This window comes from Hypanus sabinus, chromosome 3 (genome assembly GCF_030144855.1).
Source record: "Hypanus sabinus isolate sHypSab1 chromosome 3, sHypSab1.hap1, whole genome shotgun sequence".
NCBI classification, from domain to species: Eukaryota; Metazoa; Chordata; class Chondrichthyes; order Myliobatiformes; family Dasyatidae; genus Hypanus; species Hypanus sabinus.
Window position 1 is genome coordinate 15,050,750 of NC_082708.1, and position 27,363 is coordinate 15,078,112.

The window sequence follows — 27,363 nt, forward strand, 5'->3', positions numbered from 1 at the left end:
GAGGACACAGACACAGAAAACGAAATAATTCACTAACCACTGATAGAACATAGAACAGGGCATAGCAGTTAGCACACTATGTTATGGTCCAGTCCGCAGCCTGCATTCCAGGTCTTGATCTGGTCCACGGTCTCCGGACTCCGGGTCTTGTAGCCGTCCCTCCTTACACCCTTGAGCCCAATTAGTCACACCTGTGGATTATCGTGGCTTGTTGGGGCTCAAGGAGGCGCATCTGATGCCCTTCGGCTGGAGGTGTATACAGGGGGCTCTGGGACTGAGTGGAGTTGGATTTGTCCTGCCTCTCCTGTTCCTCTGGTTGCCCTGGCTTGGAGTTCCCCTTGTTAAAGATGAGTCCTTTGAGTAAGTCTGGCAGTCACCCTGGACCTAGTTCCCTTCCTATCCCTTGCCTCTGTTGGGCAAGCCTGGCTGGACTGCTGGTGGGGGACTCTGCCCCTTTCCATCCATTGATGCTGATGGGTTGTGCCCTGCAACCTACCCAGGTGCCCTGAGACCTGCTCAGGCCCCTGTGTTCCTGCCTCGGAGGTCTGGGCCCTGCCTAGGAGTTATGTGGCCCACCCAGTGAACACTGGGATCCTGCCTTGCCTGAGCTCTAAGACTCTCCCAGAACTCCAGAATCACCTTGGACATCACATTCCTCACACACATCATGGTCACCACATCTTGTCTATCATTTAGTTGTTCCCATCCTGCCTCTAGTACTTCGGTGCCTGGGTCCTGCGCTTGCATCCAGCCTCCTGTCCCCTTATGACACACTGCTATTATATTTTGGATTGTCAGAGATAAAGTTCAAAGTTTAAAGTAAATTTTATTATCAAAATATATGTCACTATATGCAACCCTGAGATTCAAATTCCTGTGGACATACTCAGTAACTCTACAGAATAATCACTATAACAGAATCAATGAAAGGCTGTCCAACTTGGGCGTTCAACCAGAGTGCAGAAGACAACAAACTGTGCAAATACAAAAAGAAGAAATAATAGTAATAAGTAAGTAAGCAATAAGTATCAAGGCCAGAAGATTGGAGTTGAATTCCAGTGAGTTTTGTAAGCAGATTGTATGCCCTTCCCTGGAACAAGCGGGTTTTCCCCAGGGTTTCCTCAGACAGTCCAAAAATGTGCCAGTTAGTAGGTTAATTGTGCAAACGCCAGACGTTTGCAAACATCATTCAGAACTAAAGTTCACAGACTAAAGTTCACAGACTTTGAGTCACGGACGCAAAGCCATTCATCACTGCCGCCGATCCAGGAGCACATTAATTGCAGGTCACTGCCTCAGCCCGTGCGGAGATACGTAAACGCCACAGAGCAGTGACATGAACAATGGCCTGTCTCCCTCCTCCAGCCCCGACACCCTGACATTTTCAATATGCTCTTTTCAAGTCTTTTGATGCAAATGAAACTATTAATCTTATAAAGGTGTATCAAATTATGAGGGACAAAGATCGGGTGAGTGAACAGTCCTTCTCAGATATCACTAGCGGGCATAGGTTCGAGGAGAGAGGGGAAAGATTCAAAGGAAATTCAAGGGCATATTAGAATCGAGTTGCCAGAGATAGTGGATGAAGCCAGTACCATAGCATCATTTAAGAGAAAGTTAGGCAGGCAAATGGATACAAAAGATTAAGAGGGATATGGACCAAACTTGGCCAATGGAACTAGCGAAGATGGGCATCTTGGTTGGCCTGTATGACTGGACTGAAAAGCTTACATCTATGCTGTAATTCTTTGGAACTTGCCTCATATCTTCAAAAGTTCAAAGTTCTAAGTAAATTTAAGAAGAAATAAATAAGCAATAAATATCAAGCACATGAGATGAAGAGTCATTGAAAGTGAGTTCAGAGGTTGCAGGAACAGTTCAGTGATGGGGTGAGTGAAGTTATCCCCCACTGGCTCAAGAACCTGATGGTTGAGGGGTGATAATTGTTTCTAACCCCTGTGGTGTGAGTCCTGAAGCTCCTGTCGCTTCTTCCTGATGGCAGCCATGAGAAGAGAGCATGGCCTTGTGTGAAGAGAACACATACAACAAGCTAAAAGACCCAGTAGGTGGGCATCACCACCCTGTTTAGATTTACCTATACCTTGGAAACTGCTTGGCCCCAAGTTCTGTAGCTCTTTACACCCATGGCCTTTAGTTACTAACTCAACTGAGGCAGCAAATCCTCCTGCTGACATTATGAAAACCTGGTCGTATTTTCCATATCGCACCTCATTTCGCATCAGCCCTCTCGATCCCAGTGAGAACTATCCCAGCATGTGTTCATTCTCCAAATGCCTAAGCTCTGCCTCAAACCTAAATAAAACTGATCTTATCAGATTCATTTGTTTATCCCAGGTACATCAAAACACAGTGAAATGCGCCATTTGTATTAACAAGCCAAGGCTGTGCTGGGGGCAGCCAACAAGTATCACCACACATGCCAACACCAACATTGCATTCCCACAATGCTCAGCAGAACAATGCAGAATGCAACGAGAAACAAAGCAACAACAACAAAACAAGCAGAAAATGCAAGAGGAACTCAGCAGGCCAGGCAGCATCTACGGAAAAAAAGTACAGTTGGAAAGGGTTCGACCTGAAACGTTGACTATACTTTTTTTGATAGATGCTGCCTGGCCTGCTGAGTACCTCTAGCATTTTGTCTATGCTGCTTGGACTTCCAGCATCTGCATATTGTCTCTTGCTTGTAACAGCAAATCAAACCTCTCTATATACCCACAACTCGTTGTCGTCTCTAATCTCTTTACAGCATCTTAAGGATTCTTAATCAGTATGTATATTATGCCTATGCCTCTTTGCCTCTTCCTGCCTCCTAAATATTTTCACCATTAATCCCCTGCTGGCACAAGTAACTCTGGACACTGATCAATAATTCTTTTTGCATTTCTTCCAAAAAATTTCCCAGAAACATTATTAACTATATATTTTTTTTCTTTTACCTCCATGACCAAAAAGTTTTGTTGTCCAATACAATAATTTGAATTAAGTAGTCCAATGAATGCATTGAACGATGGTGTAGCAGTTAGCACAACACTATAACCGCTTGGGGCACCGTAATTCAGAGTTCAATTTCAGCACCATCCGTAACGAGTCCTCCCTGTGGAATTTGTGTGCTCTCCCTGGATGCTCCGGTTTTCTCCCACAGTTGAAAGAGAACCAGGTAGGCTATTTGGTCATTGTAAATTGTGCCATGATTAGGTTAGAGTTAAACAGGGTTGTTTAGAGTTGCCTGAAGGGCCACAGGGCTTATTCCTCTCTGTATCGCTGAAGTAAAAATAAAAAGAGCCTTCATTAAAACTGTTAATTAAATGCTTTATCTTCCCCCAAAAATAGGCTTTGACATGCTAAAATTTCAGAGAGCCAAATTTACTAAGCAGTTATTTTTAGCTGTGATTATACTGCTGTGGTTTGAGCTTGGTTGGTGCTTATGAGTATGCATGCAATGGCCCAGAACCATTCAATTAACTACAGCAGGGAAACTCTGTCCTTACTAACTAGCAATTTTTATTCAAAATTATCTCAGTGATATGCGAAAGAAGGCTGGAGGTGGATTTCCACACCATTACTCAGGCAGAATTTATTTCAATTTTTTTATATCCATGAGAGATAAAAATTGAGTTAACTTCTAAAATAGTCTGTGGGCTACAAATTTAACACAGTAACGCTCATTTGTGTCCAAGGGTCTAGTGTAACTCCAACCAATTAAGTTCTAATTTTGAGTTGTGTGGTTGGCATGAATGTTCTGATAACAGGACATCGACATGAAAGCCTTGTTTTTCTCTGCACAGATGCTAACAACCCCAAAGAGTATTCACAGAAGGTTGAAATTATAAGTTCAGTTTACTGATATTCAACCATATACATGTATACGAACAAAAGAAACATTATTCCTCTGGACCAAAATGCACAACACATACAACTCATACATCTAACACATAAAGTAATATTCATCATCATCATTACGTGTCATGTGATATGACATGAGCAATCATAGTCCTGTGACTAATAGAAATTTTTTCTACAGAAGTAGTTTGCCGTTGGCTTCTTCTGGGAGTGGCTTTACAAGACGGGTGATCCCAGCCATTACTCTTCAGAGGTTGTCTACCTGGCATCAGTGGTCACATAACCAGGGCTTGTGGTGTGCACCGGCTGCTCGTAGGACCATTTGCCACCTGTTCCCATTGTGAAGAGAGTCCTTGACGAGGTTGGTTAAGATCCAAGAGCTAGAGTATCCGAGGCTAGGGTCGAGTCATGGTACAAGAGTGAAATTAGAACTCAGCACTAAACAAGATACTAGATGTTAACCCAAGTTGAGCTTACGATTGAGCACTGGAGCTTACGATTGAGCACTGGAGCTTACGATTGAGCACTGGAGCTTACGATTGAGCACTGGAGCTTACGATTGAGCACTGGAACTTACGATTGAGCACTGAACCTCTGTTCAGGTGCTCTTTAAATACTAAAATCCTGGCACCAAAACATGGTAGCCAATTAGCAGGACGGTCCTGAATCCTTAAAGGGGCTGCACCAGCTATCCACATTCTGGAGAGTTAGAGCGTCGAAAGCTGGCACGGTTAAATGAGTATCACAACACCTATGGCTTCACGTAACCCAGATCTGAGGGCTAAGCAGGTGCTACACATTGCCCAAGGGTGACCTGCAAGTTAGTGGAGGGAAGGAATTTTCACTCTGCCATCTATGAAGTAATAATTACCACAAATAAATTAACAAATAATAAGATGTACATACAACACAAGTTAAAAAGCAAACATTATGTTATTGGCTCTTCATATTGCTTTCCTATTACTTTTTAATCCACTGCCATTCCTCTTCACTCCCATGATATTTCCTTCTTGCAGCTTAAAGCATCACCTAGGAAAATGACCATCTAGACCATGCTTTTTTCTCATGACTTCCATTGGGTAGGAGGTATGGGAGCCTCAGGTCTCTTATTACCAGGTTAGGGAACAATTATTACCCAACAAACATCAGGCTCCTGAACCTTCACTCACCTCAATTCTGAACTGATTCCACAATTTACAGACTCACCATCAAGGACTCTACAACTCATGTTCTCATTATCACTTGTTATTTTGTATTCATATAAATTGTCTACTTTTCACATTGGTTATTTGTCAGTGTTTGTTTATAATTTTTTCATGAATTCCTGAAAGAAAATGAATCTCAGGGTAGAATACTGAATCTCAGCATATATGTATGTACTTTGATAATAAATTTCAAAGGTCAAAGTTTAAGTTCAAATTTATTATCAATGTGTGTGTCATGATGTGCATTGGTAATTGTGGAGCCAAAGTGCGGAGGAACGACAAGACTCCAATGTAAACACAGCAACAAGAATTTATTCATAACAATTCCAACAGAACATCAGTGGCTCAGCTGAGTGACACCACAAGAAGTAACATTCTCAAAACTAGAATCCCGTGATTAGCGTTCATCAGGTGTCCACTTAAATAATGCCAGTAACACAGAATCCCCAAGCCTATCAAAATAAACTTAACAAGCTTCAACAGAAAGCACAAGAGACTGCATTACGAAGAGCACGTCGCTCGAGAAAACCACAAGGAACGCAAGGCGATTAACAACTCTCGTTAAACAACAATTAACCAATTCAAGAGCCCAACACTGTCCAGCACCCCGTACAGGACTGAAGAGCTCATTACAGCATGTGTATCAAAGACAACCATCAGATTCATCTTCTTGCAGTCGCTGACAAAACGAAGAAACATTATAGAATTCACAAAAAAATACACACGATAAAGACTGCCAAGCAGGAAAAAATCGCGCAAATAGTTAAAAAAAAAGGTAAACAGATAACACATAGAACATGAGCTGCAGAGACCCCGAAAGTGAGTGCATAATTTATTTTGACTTTGAAATGGGACTAGTATTGATATGTGTAATGGCTATGTAGGGTCAATTTTGAGCATGTATGCCTGTTTGTCTTCTGTTCAACCCTATGACTCCCTTTGACACTTGGATTGTTACAGGGAGCCTTTCCTGAAAACAGCAGTAATTATTACCATCAGTAACTGTTGAGGGAATTGATCCCTTGGGCACTTAGCTATGGATGCTTAGAAACAGGCTCATTCCCATTAATCATACCCAGTGTATTCAATCTACCTGAGTACAGCCTTTTTTTATATTCACTCAAAGAATGTGGGCTTCATAGACTGAACCACTATTTAGTTGCACTTGAGAAGGTGGTGGTGAGCTGCCTTCTTGAACTGACGCAGATCTATTTATTTATTAACAAGAGAAAATCTGCAGATGCTGGAAATCCAAGCAACGCACACAAAATGATGGAGAAACTCAGCAGGCCAGACCCTGCTGAAGGGTCTCGACCTGAAATGTCGACTGCACTCTTTTCCATAGATGTTGCCTGGCCTGCTGAGTTCCTCCAGCATTTGCGTGTGTTACTCTATTTATTTATATGTTTGTTTGTCAGTTTGTCTATTTAATTATTTATCTATCAGTCTGTCTGTCTGTCTGTCTGTCTATCTATCTATCTATCTATCTATTTATTTATTTAGCTCTTTGAGCTGGGCCAACCATCAATCCCCTGATTTAATCCTAGCCTAATCATGGGACAATGTACAATACCCAATTAACCTATCAACCAGTACGTCTTTAGACTGTGGGAGAAAACTGGAGCATCCAAAGGAAAGCCATGCTTTCACAGAGAGAACGTACAAACCCCTTACAGCAGCGGTGGAGATTGAGCCTGCGTTACTGGTACTGCATAGCATTGTGCTAACCACATTACTACCATTATTTATTTACTTAGAGACACTGTACTGAAAGGGCCTTTCTGTCCTAATGAGCCACACCACCCAACAACCCACCTATTTAACCCCAGCTTAATCACCATCTACAACTGTTGTGTTTTATAACTCCAAAACATTAAACTTATTGGAAGAAAAACAAGAGAGTGGGCAATGCAAATCTAACTCTATTCTTTAAGCGAGGCACGCTCTTACCACATAGTACCGTCATGACGTATGCAGTTTACTTATTTTTACACATAACCTATAGTGAATTATTTAAACAAGTTATGCTTAATCAGCAAAATATTTACAAAATTAGTCAAATATTACCGAAATATTACAGACTCAACCACAAGAGCCTGAGGTATGCCAAACTGTCGGATGAACAATTAGTTTTTTTGGCTCAGCAGGTCAAGGTCTTTCTTGGGGTCTTTGCTGTTGCTTGCTGGTGGGTGGAGGTTTCTGATGCTTTTTGCTGAAGTAAGTTGGGGAGGGGAGTGTCGTTGCTTTACTGTCGCTTGAGCATGAGTGGGGGGAGTGGGAGGGCTTTGAGGTTCTACCAATTTTTAACGTCACTCCTTCTTTGGAGCACACTTCTGTTTTTGCGGATGTCTGTGAAGGGCAAGAATTCCAGGTTGTACGTCGTATACGTTCTCTAATGTTAAATGGAACTATTGAACTATTCAACTCTTGAATTCTCTCAAGTACTGCCGCAGCTCTTCCACTAAGGAAAGTGATCAGCAAGTGATGATGAGGCTAACAGTGGTAGGTGGAGGAAATAAACCTGAAAGGGAAAATCTGCAGATGCTGGAAATCCAAGCAATGCACACAAAATGCCGGAGGAACCCAGCGGGCCAGGCAGCATCTATGGGAAAGAGGAACAGTCGACATTTTGGGCCGAGGTCTTTCATCAGGACGGGAAAAGAAGGGGAAGAGGCCAGAATAAGAAGGTGGGGGAGGGGAAGAAGTACAAGCTGGCAGGTGATAGGTGAGACCAGGAAGGTGGGTGGCTATGTTCAGAATCTTCTGAAGAAGAATAAAGAGTCACCATCTGGGGCTGGGTCCTGATGAAGGATCTCAGAGAAATATCAGTTTTTTATTCCTCTCCATAGATGCTGCCTGACCTGCTGAAAGACTTAGACACACCATCAGTGAAGAAGGAGGGATAATGTGTGGCTTTGAGGGACTCTTCAAGGTGCTGGTAGCCCTATGTTTTAATTTCCTTGCCCTTCTAGCTGGTAGAGATGGTGGCTTTTGGCACAATTGAGAGCATCCTGACCAGTTGCGTCACTGCCTGATATGAAACTGTACTTCCCTTAATCACAGGCCTCTGCAGAGAGTGGTGCAGACAGCCCGATGTATCTGTAATTGTGAACTTCCCACAATTCAGGACATTTATAAGGACAGGTGTGTATAAAGGGCCCATAGAATCATTGGGGACCTGAGTCACATAGGAACATAGAAACATAGAAAATAGGTTCAGGAGTAGGCCATTCGGCCCTTCAAGCCTGCACCGCCATTCAGTATGATCATGGCTGATCATCCAACTCAGAACCCTGTACCTGCTTTCTCTCCATACCCCCGATCCCTTTAGCCACAAGGGCCATATCTAACTTCCTCTTAAATATAGCCAATGAACCGGCCTCAACTGTTTCCTGTGGCAGAGAATTCCACAGATTCACCACTCTCTGTGTGAAGAAGTTTTTCTTCATCTCGGTCCTAAAAGGCTTCCCCTTTATCCTTAAACTGTTACCCCTCATTCTGGAACCTCAACCACAATCTATTCCAGCTGCTCCCATCTGGGAAACAGTACCACAGCATGAAAGCCAGAACCAACAGGCTCCGGGACAGCTTCTTCCACCAGGCCATCAGACTGATGAACTCACTCTGATTTGCATGTACTCTATGTTAGATTGACTGTTATTTCTATGATTGCACATTACACATTCAGACGGTGATGTAACGTAAAGATTTTTACTCCTCATGAATGTGAAGGATGTAAGAAATAAAGTCAATTCAATTCAATTCAATGCTGTCTGAGATGTCTTGCTAAGTCACTGCAGTGCATCCTGTCGATAGTATGATATAGACATGAGATTCTGCAGGTGCCGGATAGCTTGACCAACACATACAGAATGTTGGCAGAATTCAGAAAGTCAGGCAGCAACTACGGGGGCAAACAAACTCTTCACCAGGACTGGAAAAGATGGTGGCAGAAGCAGGAATGAGAAGGTCGGTTGGGGGGGGGGGAAGAGTGTAAAGAAGCATCTTGTACTCCTTCCTCTCCTCCCACTAATACCAGAGCCATGCAATTAAGGTGAGGAGGGTAAGTTCAGAGATATGGGGTTTTATACAGAGAAGTTGGTGGGTGTGCCAGATATGGTGGTGGAGGCAAATGGAACAGTGTTTAAGAGGCTCTCAGGTACACAACTGTGCAGAAAATGGAAGGAAAATAACATTGTGCAGGCAGAAGGAATTAGTTTAATTAAGTACAGTATTAATTCATCACCTCCTGGGCCAAAGGGCCCATTCCCATGCTGTACTGTTCTATGTTCTATGTTCCAGCAGGGTGGTGCATGTTTAGTGCCAAAGGAAGAGTCTTGAGGTGGGTGCAATTACAAAGATATGGATAGCAGAGGCTTAGAGGGATATGGATCAAATGCAGGTAAGTGGACATAGCTGGGATAGACATCTTTGTTGGCATGGGCAAGATGGGCCAGAAGGCCTACTTCTATAACTCTCTGACTCTGCGTTTATACATTAAGTAAGAGAATGCAGTGACATCCACACCATGTGGACAACTTTTTTTTTAATGTTATATGTGGGTCCTGATGAAGGGTCTCAGCCTGAAATGTGAACTGCTTCTTCCTCTTCATAGATTCTACCTGGCCTGCTGGGCTCCTCCAGCATTTTGTGTGTGTTACTCTGGATTTCCAGCACCTGCAGGCACTTTCATGTCTATTTGCTCCATAGATGATTCAGTGTTGCCCAAACCAGGAAGACCCATGACTAATAATAATGCTCCAGCAAAAATATCCCACAGAAACTCTGCATGCAACGTTAGCATTTATTTAGAGAGGATTAGAATATAAAAGCAAGATGTAATTACTGATGCTGTATAGGGTATTAGTCAGACTGTATTTGGTATATTGAGAGCAGTTTTGGGCCCCTTATCTAAAAAAAGATGTGCTGGCATTGGAGACGGTCCAGAGTAGATTCACAAGAATGAAAGGGTTAACATATGAGGAGCGTTTGATGGCTTTCAGCGTGTACTAGCTGGCATTTAGAAAAATGGCAGGGAATCTCATTGAAACCTATTGAATATTGAAAGGTAGGTAGAGTGGTTTTGGAGAAAATGCTTCATTATGGTGGGAGAGTCAAAGCTAAAGGGGAGAAGCCAGGAGAATTGTGTTCAGAGGGACAATGCATCAGCCATGATGAAATGGTGGACCAGGCTTGATGGGCTGAATGACCTATTTCTGCTCCTATGTCTTATGATCTTATGGACTTTATCTTCAATCCTGATGAGGGGTCGCGTCCAAAAATAGTGACCACTTATTCCTCTCGATTAATGCTGCCCAACCTGCTGAGTTCCTCCGGCAGTTTGTGAGTGTTTCGGACAATTTAAAGGCCATTTTCCACGAGCTGAGGCGTGAGATAAATGCCTCTGCCTTTACATGGATGCAAACGATTCAATGAGTTCCGGGCATGCAAAGCAGTTTTTTTTATCAGCTTGCAACTTCACAATCATTAAAAAGCCATTTCTGCCTGACATGCATCGATTTTTTTGACTGATTTGTTGTTGACTGCTTTGAACTTAGAGCTGTTGTAGTATTTCCACCCATCGAATACAAGGCAGAAACATCGGATTTTAATAGTTCTGAAACTGCTGTTTATTGTACAGATTGCAGTGAAGGGGGAATAATCTTTATGTTGCACTAACAGGTCTTTAAACTAACACGCGCCTGCTCTCAACATAAAGAAATGTGAATTACATGGGCTTTCAGCACAGTGTTAGGCTCTCGATATTAACAATTAATAGTCTGGAAACAATGTGTATAATTTTATTGGCCTCCTTTTGACTCTAAAGGCCGTTTGCAAAAGTAGGATTCATCGGACAAGTTTCTTTTTGCCAAAAGTAACAGCTTGCATTTATATAGCACCATTAAATTGCTACAGATATTACAGAGAAAACACAGCCCATCCATATACAGTGCTGATATTTGTGATTCTAAAGGGCTGTGCTGCTTGGAAAGGAATTGTTCTGGTAATGGAGTGAAAAACAGCCACACATCTGCACCATGCTCATTTAATTTTTCAATAAAATCATAGCAAAGCAAATTCTGCAGTTTTCTCTGCAGCAATGAAGATACTTATTTTATGGGTTATTTTTTATCACTGGATATCTTGTTTTTTAGTCGAGTCTGAGCTAGTTTTAAGTATACGTTGCCTGTAAAAAGTATTACCCCCCCCCCCCCCACCCAGAAGTTTCATGTTTTACTGTTTAACAACATTGAATCACAATGGTGGTGGAACACAGCAGGTCAGGCAGCATCTATGAGGAGAAGCACCGTCGACGTTTCGGGCCGAGACCCTCTGTCCAGTCCTGCCGAAGGGTCTCGGCCCAAAATATCGACAGTGCTTCTTCCTATAGATGCTGCCTGACCTGCTGTGTTCCACCGGCATTTTGTGTGTGTTGTTTGAATTTCCAGCATCTGCAGATTTCCTCGTGTTTGAATCACAATGGATTTAATTTGGCTTTTTTGACACTAATCAACAGAAAAAGACTCTTGTGCCAAAGTGAAAAAAGATCTCTACAAAGTGATCCAAATTACTTACATAAAACACAAAATAATTGATGGAGCAGGTATTCACCCCCTTTAATATGACACACTAAATCATCACTGGTGCAGCCAATTGGTTTTAGAAGACACTTAACTAGTTAAATGGAGATCACCTGTGTGCAGTCAAGGTGTTTCAATTGATTGTGGTAAAAATACACCTGTATGTGAGAGGTCCAACGACTTAATAGTGAATGTTGCCTTTCTGAGGTACCGCTCCTTGAAGATCTCTCAGGTACTATGGAGACTCGTACCCAAGGTGGAGCTGACTAATTTTACAACTTTCTCTAGTTTCTTTCAGTCCTGTGCAGTAGCCCTAGCATACCAGACAATGATGCAGCCTGTCAGAATGATTTCCACTGTAGTTCTGTATAAATTTTTGAGTGTTTGGTTGAAAAACCAAATCTCTTCCAACTCCTTATGAAATATAAGCCACTGTCTTGCCTTCTAACTGCACCGATATGTTGGGACCAGGTTAGATCCTCAGAGATCTTGACACCCAGGAACTTGAAATTGCTCACTCTCTCCACTTCTGATTCCTCTGTGAGGATTTGTTTGTGTTCCCTCATCTTACCCTTCCTGAGCTCCACAATCAGCTCTTTCGTCTTACTGATGCTGAGTGCCAGGTCGTTACTGCAACACCACTCGACTAGCTGGCATAACCCACTCCTGTATGCCCCCTCATCTCTATCTGAGATTCTGAGTCTGAATATTCTTGAGTCTCCACCCAGGACTTGTATGGCTGACTATAGTGAAATCCAAGAAGGTACAGACGTGATGACGGAAGCTCTGAACACCACCAGAGATGGAAGACCTTCATTGCTGCCCTAAACAGCAAAGGTGTAATGGGCAGTAAATAAGTAAGAGTTTGGTCTATGGAAGAATATCTGTTCCTAGCACACCCATCCCTTGTGTAATACTTGGAATGATCCATAGTGTTAGAGTTCCCAGCAACATGCAGTACAGTGTTAACCCGGTTACCCAGGACACTTGCAGCCTAAAGCAATAGATCAAGCTATAGTTATGCAAACAGAGAGAAGTTGGCCATTTACTGGAAGTCAGCAGGAAAGACAACACTGAACATCTGCAAAAGATTAGTCATTGTCTGGGAAAGGGTGGAACCTACCTATCAAAACATTTCTGGCTGCGTCTGTGTGTGTATGACAAGCCTGAATGGTACAAGATGCAACATATCTGTGCCTGTCTTCTGATTTTGGTTCAATGCTACCAGACTTCAAGACATCATGACTAAAGCTTATGAAGCTTTACTCTGTTGCAAGGTAAACATTTCTTTACGTTCCCCCATCCCCCCAGTGGGATTTTGGAGTTTTGTTAGGAGTTTGAGGAGTTTTGGTATGTCACCAAAGACACTCGCAAAGTTCTACAGATGTACCATGGAGAGCATTCTGACTAAATGGCAAGATCACATCTGGCACGGGTGGGGCTACTGCACAGGGTCCAAAGAAGCCACAGCCTCAGTCAGCTCCATCATGGGCACTAGCATCCAGCACATCTGCAAGGAGCGATGCCTCAAAAAGGCAGCATCCTTCATTAAGGACCCCCATGACCCAGATCATGCCTCGTTCTCATTGCTACCATCAGGAAGGAGGTGCAGAAGCCTGAAGGCACACATTCACTGATTCCAGAACGGCATCTTCCCCTCTATAATCCAGTTTCTGAATGGACAACAAACCCATGAACAATACCACAGTGGATTTTTAATATCTGTTTTGCACCACCTATTTAATTGAACTATTACATATAAATGTAATTTACTTCATTTTTTTCCATTATTATGTATTGCAGTGTACAGCTGGCATAAGGACAATACATTTCACAATATATGTCGATGATATTAAACCTGATTCTGATTCAATCTCTGCTTTCCACAGAAATCGCTCTCTTTGTGATTCATTTGTCCACTGATCACCATCCTGGCAAGCGTACAAGTAACACCTGCTTGCAAAACCTGCCGCTTCACCTCCTCCCTCACCACTGCTCAGGGCCCTCAACAGCGCTTCCAGGAGAGGCAACGCTCTCCTGCATGTCTGTCAGAGTCACCTACTGTATGCAGTGTTCCCAGCCCAGCCTCCTCTACTTTGGTTAGGCCCAATGTAGATTGGGGGACCGCTTTGTTGAGCACGTTTGCTAGACCTACAACGGGGAGGATTTCACAGTGGCCAGCTGTTTGAATTCCACTCCCCATTCCCATTCCAACATGTCAGTCCATGGCCTCCTCCATTCTCATGATGAGGCCAGTTTCAGGTACTTTGTCTGAGTAGCCTCCAACCTGACAGCATGAACATTGATTTCTCCAAATTCTGGTCATTTATCCCCCTCCACCTTCTCTCTTTTTCCATTCCACATTCTGGTTCCTGTCGCAAATCAGCAACAATGAATATATAATTGAGGCAGGTTTTTATAACAAATAAATATTTATTAGACATGCTAAAAAAAACCCAAAAGTAAACAAACGACTAACCTAACCAGAAGTCAGCTGCTGTGCAGCAGCTTGAACAGTTCTTAAAGCGGTAATGCGAAAACAGTTCTTAAAGTGGTAATGCGAAAACAGTTCTTAAAGTGGTAATGCGAAGGTCCAAAGTTTTACACAGTCAGTTAAAAGGAGAGACTTCTTGAAAGGTGTTAAATTCTTTTTTGTCGCATTACTGCTGATCCCAGCTGCAGTATGCTTTTCCAGGAGGATTTACGATCGAAGGAAATAAACAGCTTAAAAGGCACTGACCTTTCTTTGGTGAAACTTTGTATCCAACTCACTGCTCCTTTTTTTTGGCAAAGCAGGAATTATCACGGACACAAGTTACTACTTCCTAGTGCAAAGATTAAACAAAGGTCGAATCTGTTTCACCGTTGACATTAACTTTCCAAATCCTTCAGTATGTCCGAACTCCAACGAATCTTCACTCTCCACTGACTTTACTGGCAGTAATATAGTGAAACTGCCAGCAATAACCTTTGAGACTGAAGGAAGAAAATAAAGCTCCATTTTAAAATAAACCTGGGTCATAACATCGGAATATGTAGCAATGTGGAATCACTTGTGAAATCATCCGACTGCCCTGTGTCAGAGGGAGGGGTTCTCCTTTTATACCCTGTTGAAAAAAACTATCACATGACCTCTCACGGGCGGGAAAATGACGTCACTCCCCCGTCACAAGACCATTACCTCATCTCCAGTACAGCCTCAATTGCATCTCAGTCATGTGACAGGTACAAGATATCCACGGGTACATAACACCTCCTTCCAAAAAAAAAAATTTGGTCTGCCAAGAACAAAATTTTAATAATTATTTACAAGAGAAAAAAAAGAAATGTATAAAATTTACAACATACACAGTATACATAGTATTATCATACATCAACTTACAGATTAGTACACAGGAGTGTTACAAATGTTAAAATATCACTCCATAAAAAAAATTACATAGTACATTCAACATCAAGATAGACAATCAGCAATCACATTATCTTTACCTTTAATATGAATTCTTAAAATATTGTACTCTTGTAAAATTAAATTCCAGTTTAATAGCCTTCTTTTTATGTTTTTCATCTTACTCAGAAACACTAACGGATTATGGTCAGTGTAGACCATAAGTGGTTTTTGAGTTGTACCGACATACACGTCAAAATGTTCTAAGGCTAACACAAGAGATAACAATTCCTTCTCTATTGTCAAATAATTTCTTTGGTGCTTATTAAATTTCTTAGAAAAGTAAGCTACAGGATAATCAACCTCATCACCCTCATTCCTTTGCCATAATACTGCTCCTGCAGCCTCATCGCTAGCATCTACAGCTAATGAAAAAGGTTTTTCAAAGTCATGTGCCTTGAGCACAGGGTGTTGACATATCATAGTTTTCAATTTCTCAAATGCTTCTTGACAAGGCACTGTCCACACAAACTTCTCATTCTTCTTCAAGAGGTTAGTTAATGGAAGGGCTGTAGCGGTGTGCTACACGCAGCGCTAAAATTACGACACGGAGTCGGTAACTGCAGTCGAAGGAAAAAAACTTTATTCGAAATCTTCAGCCTCACTTTTAAGCCTCCCTCAACCTGCCCCCCATGGCGCAGAGGCTCCAAAGCTCTGTGCTCGCAAACCCCCGTAGGCTATCTAATTGTGAGTCGGTTCGGATGTGCCAGGAAATGGGTCGCCACAGGGCAACATTAGCAAAATTCTTACAACATTTTTGGTAATATCCTACTGTACTATGTACTGTTTATGTTAATCAAAATGGTGGTCCCAGGTGCGAGGACGTGGAGGTCAGAGGAAAGTGATGAGGGGTCGAATGGTTCGATGGTTGAGTTCCAACGATGTCCACGAAACTGACTGAACTTCGGTAAGTTGGCATCTTTTACTTTATTTTCTTTTCCTTCATATATATTGTATTGCATAGTACTCTTTTAGTTTTAGTGAAATCTTTAAAGTGTATTCCATAACAATATCCGGTGTGAGTTTGATATGGTGTGTGTGCGCGCGGCATAAACTTGATTCTCACAGCACCTGCGTGTACGGGAGGTGGGGTTGGTGAGTGGCTGGATCTCCTTTTCCGCTAGACATATACCAGCCTGTTGGGTAGGTGTTACACTACCATTCCCAAGAATCTTCTGAGAGTTTTTTTTCCCAGTTGGAGTGGGAATCTCTAAATTTGCCCGAACTTTTTCCTGAACAGGAGCTACCTTACCGTGACCCATTACATAACCAAGGTAAGTTACAGTGGCATGCCCAAATTCACTTTTAGCTAAATTAATAGTTAAGTAAGCTTTTGAAAGCCTTTCAAGCAATTTCTCCACAGCAGCAATGAGTGTTTCCCACGTATTATTTCCTGGAACTAAATCGTCAATATAAGCATCAGTATCTTTTAATCGCTGAATCACAGAGTTAATCATCCTCTGGAAAGTACCTGGGGCATTCTTCATCCCAAATGGAAGAACATTATATTCATATAGCCCAGATGGAGTTGCAAGTCCCCGGAGCCTGATGGAATATTCCCCAGGCTGCTCCTCGAGGCAAGGGACGAAATTGCTGAACCTCTGGCTAGGATCTTTATGTCCCCGTTGTCAACGGGAATGGTACTGGAGGACTGGAGGGAGGTGAATGTTGCCCTCTTGTTCAAAAAAGGTAGTAAGAATAGTCCAGGTAATTATAGGCCAGCGAGCCTTATGTATGTGGTGGGAAAGCTGTTGGAAAAGATTCTTAGAGATAGGATCTATGGTCATTTAGAGAATCATGGTCTGATCAGGGACAGTCAGCATGGCTTTGTGAAGGGCAGATCATGCCTAACAAGCCTGATAGAGTTCTTTGAGGAAGTGACCAGGCATATAGATGAGGGTAGTGCAGTAGATGTGATCTACATGGATTTTAGTAAGGCTTTTGACAAGGTTCCACACGGTAGGCTTATTCAAAAAGTCAGAAGGCATGGGATCCAGGGAAGTTTGGCCAGGTGGATTCAGAATTGGCTTGCCTGCAGAAAGCGGAGGGTCGTGGTGGAGGGAATACATTCGGATTGGAGGGTTGTGAGTAGTGATGTCCCACAAGGATCTGTTCAGGGACCTCCAATTTTTGTGATTTTTATTAACGACTTGGATGTGGGGTATAGAAGGGTGGGTTGGCAAGTTTGCAGACGACACAAAGATTGGTGTTGTAGATAATGCAGAGGATTGTCAAAGATTGCAGAGATACCTTGATAGGATGCAGAAGTGGGCTGAGAAGTGGCAGATGGAATTCAACCCGGAGAAGTGTGAGGTGGTACACTTTGGAAGGACAAACTCCAAGGCAGAGTACTAAGTAAATGGCAGAATACTTGGTAGTGTGGAGGAGCAGAGGGATCTGGGGGTACATGTCCACAGATCCCTGAAAGTTGCCTCACAGGTAGATAGGGTAGTTAAGAAAGCTTATGGGGTGTTAGCTTTCATAAGTCGAGGGATAGAGTTTAAGAGATGTGATGTAATGATGCAGCTCTATAAAACTCTAGTTAGGCCACACTTGGAGTACTGTGTCCAGTTCTGGTCGCCTCACTATAGGAAGGATGTGGAAGCATTGGAAAGGGTACAGAGGAGATTTACCAGGATGCTGCCTGGTTTAGAGAGTATGGATTATGATCAGAGATTAAGGGAGCTAGGGCTTTACTCTTCGGAGAGAAGGAGGATGAGAGGAGACATGATACAGGTGTACAAGATATTAAGAGGAATAGACAGAGTGGACAGCCAGTGCCTCGTCCCCAGGGCACCACTGCTCAGTACCAGGGGACATGGCTTTAAGGTAAGCGGAGGGAAGTTCAAGGGGGATATTAGAGGAAGGTTTTTCACTCAGAGAGTGGTTGGTGCGTGGAATGCATTGCCTGAGTCAGTGGTGGAAGGAGATATACTAGTGAAGTTTAAGAGACTACTAGGCAGGTATTTGGAGGAATTTAAGGTGGGGGGTTATATGGGAGGCAGGGTTTGAGGGTCAGCACAACATTGTGGGCCGAAGGGCCTGTAATGTGCTGTACTATTCTATGTTCTATGTTCAAATGCAGAAATCTCTCTACCTCTCCGTTAATGGAACACACCAATCCCCTTTCAATAAGTCAATCTTTGTAAGGAACTTTGCTTTTCCAACTTTATCTACACAATCATCTACTCTAGGAATTGGATATGCATCTGTTTTTGTCACAGCGTTCGCCTTCCTATAGTCCATACAAAACCTATTACTACCATCTGATTTTGGCACCATAACACAAGGTGAACTCCAATTTGAGTTAGAAGGTCAAATAATATTATTCTCTAGCATATATTTAATTTCTTTCTCAGCAAGTCCACATTTTTCCATGTTCATCCTATATGAATGTTGTTTAATGGGCTTGGCATCTCCAACACCTACACCATGTGAAGCTACTGTGGTTCTTCTAGGAACATCTGGAAACAAATCTTTATATTTGAAAATTAATTGTTTCATCTGCTGTTTCTGCTCTGACTGTAAATGTGCTAATTTCTCATCAATATTTTCCAAAATTGTTGAGTTTGGTAATCTGGCAGAAATAATGTAGGGTTTAGAATGAGTTACAAATGAATTATCCATTATGTCTCTAATGAGATTAAACTCATTATCATTGACCACAACAGTCATAGTAGCGGACTGTTTCTCACAATATGGCTTTATCATATTTATATGGTGAAGTTGTGTTGGCCTTCTATGATCTGGAGTTCTTATCACGTAATCCACATCATTCATTTAGACACAATTTTGTAAGGACGATGAAATCTAGCTTGTAAAGGATTTGTTTACACTGGGAAAAGAACCAGCACCTTATCTCCAGGTTTAAATGTCCTCATCCCAGTTTCTTTATCATACCAGACTTTCATTTTCTCCTGAACCAATTATTAATTTTCCCTGGCTAAGCTACAGCTTTATATAATCGGTCCTTGAATTTCACAACATAGTCTAACAAATTAATACCTCTTTATTATTCCATTGTTCTTTTAATAAGGCTGAAGTTCCTCTAACTCTATGCCCAAATACAAGTTCAAATGGACTGAAACCTAAGGATTCTTGTACCTATTCCCTTACTGCAAATAGAAGTAAGTTTATACCGTCATCCCAATCACTTTCGTTTTCCACACAATATGTCCAAATCATATTCTTGAGGGTAGAATGAAACCTCTCCAAGGCACCTTGCGATTCCGGATGGTATGCAGCTGAAGTGATTTGCTTAGCTCCCAATTTATAAACTATCTGTTGAAACAATCCAGACATAAAATTACTGCCTTGATCAGATTGTATTTCCTTAGGTAACCCAAAATAAGTGAAGAATTTTATAAGCGCCTTTGTTACAGTTTTAGCTGTTATATTCCTAAGTGGTACTGCCTCTGGAAACCTAGACGCAGTGTACATGATAGTCAACAAGTACTGATAACCAGTTTTTGTCTTTGGTAATGGACCTACACAATCTATAATAATTTTAGAAAACGGTTCACCAAATGCTGGAATAGGTTGTAATGGAGCCACTGGTGTAACTTGATTTGGTTTACCTACAATTTGACAAGTATGGCACATTCTACAAAACATCGCCACATCTTTTCTTAAACCAGGCCAGTAAAAATGTTTTAAAATCTTTTCCACAGTTTTCCTTACCCCTTGATGTCCACCTAAGGTCACATTATGAGCTAAAGTTAAAATCTCATTTCGATAAACTTTAGAGACAACTCCTGGTAAATAATATTCCATTCATCACTTGCAGGAATTGTAGGCGATCTCCACTTCCTCATCAACACTCCTTTTTCAAAATAATATCCTACTGGCACATTATCAATTTCACTATCTGGTAGAGCTTGTTCTCTTAATTTTATAATCTCAGGGTATCTACTCTGCTCTGCTATCATCTCCTTCCGAGACAGAGATAGATCTTTATGGTCAGACTTACTCCAAGAATCTTGATTAAACAATGAAGGTAAGAAAGTCTCTGACACATCCTCAAAACTCGAATCCTGAATTGAACAGCCATAAGTAACAACTGCATTCTATGCATCAATCTTTTTAGCTATAGCTCTCGTCACAACTGTGAAGAATCTGTGTTAGAATACATTTGTGGTTCCTCTGACTCTACTGTCAAATGCACTTCAGGAAAAACTTGTCCACCTGCCAAGTCATTACCTAATAATAAAGAAATATCCTTCACAGGTAAGCTAGGCTGTAGTCCTACTTTAACAAGTCCTATAACTGACCCTGACGTTAAATTTACTCTATGCAGATGTACAGGCATAAAGGCACTCCCAACACCTTGTATATCATTTACCTCACCAGTATCAGACTCTTCGTTAAACTTTAACACACTGTTTAACATCCATGGTTGAGAAGTTCCTGTATCCCTAAGAATTTTTATTGACACCGGAGTAGATCCTTCTTTCAAAGATACAAACCCTTCAGTTATAAAAAGATCATATCCCTATTTAACGTGGTCAGACTCTAACAAAACCTCATTTGTGTTTATTGAACCCTGTAATTTTACAGGTGTTCCAGTAAGTTGCACACAAGCATCTGGGACTGCTTCCTTCTCTTTCTTTTTCAATCGGAAACAGTTAGCTATTATGTGACCAGGTTTCTTAGAATAATTACAAATGGGACCAAATTGTCTTTTCTTCACAGGTTTACCTTCTTCCTTTCTCATTAACTTCTGATTTAATTTCTGATTTACTTTGATTCACTATGTTATTTTTCCTTTTAAAAATTCTACCCTGAGAAAATTTATTCTTATGAATTAAAGCATTCTCAATGGAGCTTCCATTGTGTGCTGCGTCTGCGAGGTTGAGTCAGGCGGTGCCTTGGAAGTCCATAGCGGGGGTATTCCCTTCTGCTGCCGGCATGGGATGGCGAGTCTGTCGGGACCCTGGGGACTTGTGGAAACTGTGGTGATTTCTTTTGAACTTATAGTCCTTTAACATCTTGGACTATTTTCACTGTGCCCATAGCTTTTTTTTTTATCAATTATGCTATTGTTTGCACTGTTGTAACTATATGTTGTAATTATATGGTTTTGTGCAGGTCTTGTAGCTTTAGTTTTTGGTCTTGTTTTTGTCTGGTGGATTTGGAGCTCCTTTCCGGGGAACGCGCTAAAATGGTTGTTCAATATTAATACGCAGCGGCCTCTCCGGACTCTGGATTGGGAATTGCCAAACATTACGTGGATTTTCTGGTGTAGTCTGTTTTGTCATATGCTTTTGTGATATCATTCTGGGGGAACGTTGTCTCATTTTTAACTGCATTGCATTTGTGGTTTCTAAATGACAATAAACTGAATCTGAATCTGAATACTCATCAGCTAATTTAGCAGGGTCCTGCAATGTAGCAGTGTCTCTCTCATTTAAGTATGTCCTTATCTCATCAGGGATGTTTCCTTTAAATTCCATTAAAATCAGCTGTTTCAATTTATTATAGTCCCCATTTACATTTTTAGAGGAAACCCATCTCTCAAAACACACAGCTTTATCGTAGGCAAATCCCACATACGTTTTCTCCCCAGATTTCTGAAATTTTCTGAATCTTTCTCTATAAGCTTCTGGGACCAACTCAATATCTGCTGCTTCACAATATCATGATCAAGTGCTTGCTCAGCAGTTAAAGCTGTATAAACCTGTTGTGCTTTTCCTTTAATTACACTCTGCAACAACACTGACCATTTCTCTTTCGGCCACTCTGAAATCAAAGCAATCGTTTCAAAATGTTGGAAATATTTTTCTACTTCTGTTTCACTAAATGGAGGGACCAATTTAATTTCCTGACTAACAACAAACGGTTTCTAGAACCAGGAGACTGATTCCCAGATCTTAATTCCGCCATCTTAAGTTCAAATTCCCTCTTTTTATTTTCAGCTTCTAATTGACTTAGTTCCAAGTGAGCTTCTAATTCCTTCGGTTTTAATGCAGCCTCTATTTTCAGCTTTTCTAGTGCTACTCGTTCCTACTGTAACTGAGTCGCAGCTTTACTCACAGAAAACTGATCTAAAATTGATACATCAAACACACCCAACTCTACAAAATGTTCCACGATTTTTCTTTGAATTACAGGCTTTATTGCACCTTTCAAAATATCTTTAAGTTCCAACCTGCCAGCAATCTCCAATACCTCACCCTTTCTCATCTTTGCTAATAACTGTATGTTTGGCGAAGCCAGGAATTCATCAATATCCATTGTTGCTGAATACCTCTCACAAGCCAATCAAAAAAAGTCGAGTCTTTCCCTTTTCCAAAACAACGATCAAAAATTAAACAAGCCTTTAAACTCAAAAATGGATTCACATCCCAGACAAGCCCCCATTTGTCACAAATCAGCAACAATGAATATATAATTGAGGCAGGTTTTTTATAACAAATAAATATTTATTAAACATGCTAAAAAAAAAAACCCGAAAGTAAACAAATGACTAACCTAACCAGAAGTCAGCTGCTGTGCAGCAGCTTGAACAGTTCTTAAAGCGGTAATGCGAAAACAGTTCTTAAAGTAGTAATGTGAAGGTCCAAAGTTTTACACAGTCAGTTAAAAGGAGAGACTTCTTGAAAGGTGTTAAATTCTCTTTTGTCGCATTACTGCTGATCCCAGCTGCAGTATGCTTTTCCAGGAGGATTTACAATTGAAGGAAATAAACAGCTTAAAAGGCACTGACCTTTCTTTGGCGAAACTTTATATCCAACTCAGTGTTCTTTTTTTTGGCAAAGCAGGAATTATCATGGACACAAGTTACTACTTCCTCATGCGAAGATTAAACAAAGGTCGACTCTGTTTCACCGTCAACATTAACTTTCCAAATCCTTCAGTGTGTCCAAACTCCGACAAATCTTCACTCTCCACTGACTTTACTGGCAGTAATATAGCAAAACTGCCGGCAATAACCTTTGAAACTTAAGGCAGAAAATAAAGCTCCACTTTAAAATAAACCTGAGTCATAACATTGGAATATGCAGCAATGTGGAATCACTTGTGAAGTCATCCACTGACTGCCCTGCGTCACAGGGAGGGGTTCTCCTTTTATACCCTGTTGAAAAAAACTATCACATGACCTCTCACTGGCGGGAAAATGACGTCACTCCCCCATCACAAGACCATTACCTCATCTCCAGTACAGCCTCAATTGCATTATGGTCACATGACAGGTACAAGATACCCACGGGTACGTAACACTCCCGTCTCACCCCTTCATTTCTCATACCTACCTATCACCTCCTTCCGGTTCTCCACTTCCTTCTCTTTGCCCCATAGTCCACTCTCATTTCCTATCAGATTCTTTCTTCTTCAGCCATCCATCTTTCCACCTATCTCCTCCCAGCTTCTCACTTCACCTCTCCTACCCCATGCACCTGGCTTCACCCATTACCTTCCAGTCATAAGACCATAAGACGTAGGTTCAGAATTAGGCCATTTGTTCTGTCCCTCTCTGTCCCTTGTTCTCTATCTTTTTCTCATTCTTACAACAGAACCAGTACCATTATCATTGACAAACAGTACATTGTTAAATTTGTTGAAAGGTAGCAGCAGTACAATGGAAGACATAAAAAAAATTATAAGTTGCAATAAAAATATGTATGTAAATAAATAGTGGTAAAGAGGAATAATGACATGGCAAAGGGGAAGCAGCTGTTACTAAAATGTTGAGTGTGTGTCGTCAGGTTCCTGTGCCTCTTTCCTGGTGTTTGCAATGAGAAGAGGGCATGGCCTGAGTGGTGAATGTCCTTAGTGATGGATGCTACAATAATGCTACAGTAGTAATGTGATGCAGTAGTAACTACTGTGCTACAGTAGTTAATGTGATGCTATTACACCTCAGGATATCAGAGTTCAGAGTTCCATCCTGGTGTTCTCTGAATGGAGTCTGTATGTCCTCCTTATGGAATGAATGGGTTTCCTCCCACAGGCCAAAGATGTACCAGTTAATACATCTTGGCCTGAACTTCCATGTCTTGCCCTTGCAGTCAAATAAAGGCACAATATTTTAGTTTCCCTCCAAGAGAACAATGAGCTTGTTGTTGGGTTTGAAAGCTCGTGTGCTTCAATGACCTGGAGAGCTATGCTGGCTCTTGATAGGGTTACCCATGCCCAAACAGTCAAAGGGTAGAGGCCAGACTAAGAATGGTCAACCAGTCTTCCAGGTTTAGGGCTCAACTCAGGGCTAACAACCCTGATGGTCAAGAAAAAACTGTTACGGAAACAGCAATGAAGATTCCTTCTACGTTCCCAAGGACAGACAGAGATGGCGGACCTTCATTGGTGCCCTAAACACCAGCAGCGAAGTGGGCAATTAATTAATTAATAATTTTAGTCTCATTATAGGAAGGATATCGAAGCTTTAGGGAGGGTACAGAGTAGATTTACTAGGATACTGCCTGGACTAGAGGGTATGTCTTATTGAGGATAGGTCGAGCGAGCTAGGACTTTTCTCTTTGGAGTGAAGGAGGATGAGAGGATAGAGGTGTACAAAATGATTAGAGGCATTGATTAAGTGGAAAGCCAGAGACTTTTTTCTAGGGCAGAAATACAAGAGGGCATAATTTTAAGAAGATTGGAGAAAAGTATAGAGGGATGTTAAAGGTAAGTTTTTTTTCACACACAGAGTAGTGAGTTCATGGAACGCCCTGGCAGGTCTGATGGTAGATCCAGGAACATTAGGACCTTTTAAGAAAGTCCTAGATAGGCACTTGGATCCTAGAGTAGGTTGAAAGTTCGGCACAACAGTATGGGCCAAAGGGCCTGTACTGTGCTGTAATCTTCTATGTTCTGTTAGCCAACCTTTAGTCTTCTGGTACCTCACTCATGAAAGTATCTCTTTCAAAGCCACTGAAAATTCTTCACAGCTTCCCACAATATGCTAGGCCATACTTCATCAGTTCATTACTGTCACACGTGACAAAATAAAATAGAAGGCTTTTGCTTGTATGCCATCCAGAGAGATCATTCCAGACATAAAGTCACTAAGGCAGTTCAAAGAAAGTCAAAATGCAGAATCTAGTGATGCAGTTACAGAGAACGTGCAGCAGAGGTGAACAAATAAATTGCAAGGCCCTCAATGAGATAGATTGGGAGATCTATTTTTGACCAATCAGGGCTAAATCCCTGAACCTGGAGGACCGGTGGACCACTCTTAGTCTGGCCTCTACCCTTTGACCTGTTTGGCATGGGTGTCCCTACCAAGAGCCATAGCATAGGGCCCTGAATCCAGCCAACATAGCTCTCTGGGTCATTGATACTTGCATGCCTCCAAACCCCATGACAAGGTCGTGGTCCACTTGGAGGCAAAGTTATTGCAGCTCTGTAAACACTAGTTAGACATACTAACACTATTGTGTTCAAATCCAGCTGTCTTATAATAGGAAGGATGTCGAGGCCTTGGAAAGGGTGCAGGGATTTACCAGGATACTGCCTGGATTAGAGATCATGCATTATGAGTCTAGGTTGTGTAAGCTCAGGCTTTTCTCTTTAAAGCGGAAGAGGTTGAGAGGTAACTTGATAGTGATGTACAAAGGTATTTGGTGATAAGGGGCATAGGTAGAGTGGACAGTCAGAGACATTATCCCAAGGTGGAAATGGCCAAATGAGGAGGCATCATTTTAAGATGATGCAGGAAATTATGGGGGGGGGGGGGCGGGAAGTGGACGTCAGTGGTAGGTTTTTTAGAAAGAGAATGGTGGGTGCGTGGAATGGAGAGAGAGGCAATGGTAGAGGTAGATACATTCAGGGCATTTAAGAGACTCTTATATAGGTACATGAATGAAAGAAAAATAGAAAGTTATGTGGGAGTGGAGCACTTGATTGACCTTTGAGTAGATTAAAAGGTCTGTACTGTGCTACATTCTACATAACAGCAGGATAGAAGCTGTCCTTGAGCCTGGTGGTACTTGCTCTCAAACGTTTGTATCTTCTGTTTGATGGGAAATGGGGAAAGAGAGAGTAACTGGGGTGGGAGAAGTCCTTGATTAGGCTGAGACACCAGAATGTAGATGGAGCCGATGGGTGGCAAATTGGCTCATGCGATGGATTGGGCTGTGTTTACTGCTCGCTCACCACCCCCGTTTTCTGACTTACTTCCCTATAGCCCTACAACTTTATTTTTCCTCAAACACATCCATCAAAGCACCTTCAATGCTTTATTTTCAAATTGCTCCAATTAAGTTGCTCCAAGGGATGAATTACAGTGGCTAATCAACATTCACTATATTGTTCAGGTGCAGTAAAAGATCAGAGCAGCTAATGGAAATCCCCATATTCATACGAAGTAGCACCCAAGATTAAGATAAAACCCATGTCCCGGCCTGACCTTCTGAGCATTCAAACGCAACGTTCAACAAGCAGGAAAGTTCTCATCTTTCACCTCATGGTGATATTGGATGCATCCCAGATTAGCTACTTCTGTAAACAGAGATTAACAAAAGTACCTTTTACAAGTGAACCTAATCAGTGAAAGGTAAAATTGGCACACCCAGCTTTCCTTGACAACAATGTCACTCGGAATACTAGCTCATAGAAAGAATGAATGACAATGCACGGCAGTAAACTAGTGAGTCCAGCTCTGTGTAAATAGATCCCAAAGATAGGCACATCTGGTCAGATGTCACTTTATCAGGTTCCTCCTTTACCTTGAAATGAAAGGGAAGATTGGTAGCTCGGGTTGTCGGGTTTTTCGCTGAACCTGGGGGTTGGGTTGCAAACATTTTGTTACCAGTCGAGGTGAGATCATGACTAGTGATGAAATGTTTGCGATCTAACCACCAGGCTCAGCAAACAACCCTACACGCTAACCTCCTGTGTCAACCAAAAGTGGCTTCTGAGTGTATGTCCATGGTTTTCTGCTGCGGTAGCCCACCCACTTCAAGGTTTGACGTGTTATGTGTTCAGAGATATTCCTCTGCACACCACTGTTGTAGCAAGTTGTTATTGAGTTTCAAAACCTGAAGCCTGGACTGACACCTTGCCCTGTTGTCCTGTTTATTATTTATTGTAATGCCTGCACTGTTTTTGTGCACTTTATGCAGTCCTGTGTAGCTTTCTCTGTGTTGTTTTTTTTTAACGTCGTTCAGTCTATTTTTTGTACTGTGTCATGTAACACCATGGTCCTGAAAAACATTTTCTCATTTTTACTATGTACTGTGCCAGCAGTTATGGTCGAAATGACAATAGAAGTGACTTGACTTGAGTTATTGTCTCCTTCTTGTCAGTTTAAGCTTTCTGGGCCATT

General features: G+C 41.7%; 1 long non-coding RNA gene across 1 annotated transcript in view; it reads right to left on the bottom strand.

Annotated features, from left to right (window-relative positions):
- Positions 1-23,218, bottom strand: part of LOC132390716 (uncharacterized) — an 80,378-nt gene extending 57,160 nt beyond the window's left edge. Inside the window, exons 1-3 of the long non-coding RNA XR_009510987.1 lie at positions 22,804-23,218; positions 19,238-19,379; positions 14,391-14,928 (exon numbers count right to left, since the gene is read on the bottom strand). This is a non-coding gene — a long non-coding RNA (uncharacterized LOC132390716). The remainder of the gene's footprint in view (positions 1-14,390; positions 14,929-19,237; positions 19,380-22,803) is intronic.
- Positions 23,219-27,363: the final 4,145 nt, after the last annotated feature.